The sequence below is a fragment of the Lathyrus oleraceus genome, chromosome 6 (assembly GCF_024323335.1).
Source record: "Lathyrus oleraceus cultivar Zhongwan6 chromosome 6, CAAS_Psat_ZW6_1.0, whole genome shotgun sequence".
Lineage (NCBI taxonomy): Eukaryota > Viridiplantae > Streptophyta > Magnoliopsida > Fabales > Fabaceae > Lathyrus > Lathyrus oleraceus.
Genome location: NC_066584.1, coordinates 389,825,038 through 389,826,918, shown reverse-complemented (window position 1 = coordinate 389,826,918; position 1,881 = coordinate 389,825,038).

The following is a 1,881-nucleotide window of genomic DNA, read 5'->3' as shown; positions in this document are numbered from 1 at the left end:
TACAGTAGCAAAAGTCAGCAAACTCGCTAGGCGAGCAGCCAGCGAAGGTGGTAGCGAACACGCCCAGACTTGATCAAAAGCACAACCAGCACTTACTCGCTAGGCGAGCCACTAGCGAGCTCCCAGCGAGCAATTCCAGTAGCAAAACCATCTAAACTCGCTAGAGCGAAGGTGGAAGCGTGGGCTTCTCCTAGCGAAGGTTTCTTCGCTTAGCGAACAGGTGAAATCTGGCCAAGATATTTTCTCTGGGCGCAGGTGCCTCTGGTGCCTATTTTGGGGCTCGCTAGGCGAACCATTCTGCTCGCCTAGCGAGCATGACAGCTCAGACAGCAGTACTATAAGTAGCAAGGGCTACTTTTTGGAGATGTACTTTTTGAAACTTAGATATTTTTCAGATTGTCTTGAGAGATATTTTGTAACCTAGAAACCCATTTTTTCATCTTTGATCTTCTCTTAGCAATATTTTACAAAAAGAAGGTGGATTCCCATCAAATCTCGATTCTTCGACTCGGATGTTGATTAACCTTCTTCCGAAACTTGTTGACCAAGCTACCATGAAAATGAGTAGCTAAGTCCTTCATTTTGTCAAGGTTAGATGTAGATGATCATAAGCTTTGTGTGTATATGGGATGATCTTCATTTGTAAACTCTTTAATGATGAATATATGGTGAAAACTTTATTTTATTGATAACTCTTTGTGTTGGTTTATGATCGAGAGATGTTTACCAACTCTTTACCTAAGTTTTCATCCAATCTTGTTTGTTAGCTAGAGATAGTAATGAATGATTTTATTCACCATAAAGTTGAACCAAAAAGTTGTCATTTTGATAGATTGTGTTAGAGATAAACAATGGATCAAAATGGGAAAACCCACAATGTGTGTTAGAGATAAACACATTGGGAGGACTTTGTGAAATAATTTATCATCTAAAGGAGTTTATGAGTTTGTTGATCGAACATATACATGCAAAGTGATCGTCGAACCCTAACTTTGACAATATTTCTCAAATAGAAAAACCAAAACTTTTACCGCACTTTCTTACACTTTTATGCAAGATACCGTGACTAAAACCAAAACCCCCCTTGTTACTACGAGTTAAGAATTAAAACAACTGTCGAACGGTGGCGATATCTCACAATCCCTGTGGAGACGATAACAAAAACCCGACACTCAACCTACGTTCAATAAAATGGCACCGTTGCCGGGGATTGTGAATTGATATTGCAAGCATCGCAATAGTTGCTTAATTTTTAGCTTTTGAATTTTTGACTTGTGCTTATAATTTGTTTGGTTTAGTGTGCAGCTTTCGTTTTATGCGAGGGCAGGTTCCTGAGGACGAACTTCTTTTTGATCCTGAGATCGAAAGAACCGCCAGGAGACTGAATAGAAGAACGAGATGAAGGAGGCAACAAGCTAGACAACGACAAGAACAAGGAGAAAGTTCTTCTACAACACATCCACCGCCTTTCATACCTATCATGGATCAACCACCACAACCACCGCCCATGTCCACACCTTGTGTCAACAGTCCAAGGAATACTGCTCAGTTTGCCAACCACACGGGAAGGCAAGCCGAGATGAAAACGGGAACTCTTAACTTACTATATGGAAGTCCATTCACCGGAATGGACCATGAAGATCCCTTTGCTTTTCTCACCAAATTTTATGAGATATCATTGGTGGCCGGAGTTGATCAAGCTCAAGAGCTATCGTTGTTCAAAAGATTATTTCCCCACGCTTTGCTCGGCAAAGCAAAAGATTGGTACTTGGATCAAACACCTGCAGTCATGACGGATTGGAACGTGTTGGAAGAGAAGTTCATTGAAAGATTTTTCTCCCACAACCGTTTCATGGAATCCAAAACGGCAATCTCCGTGTT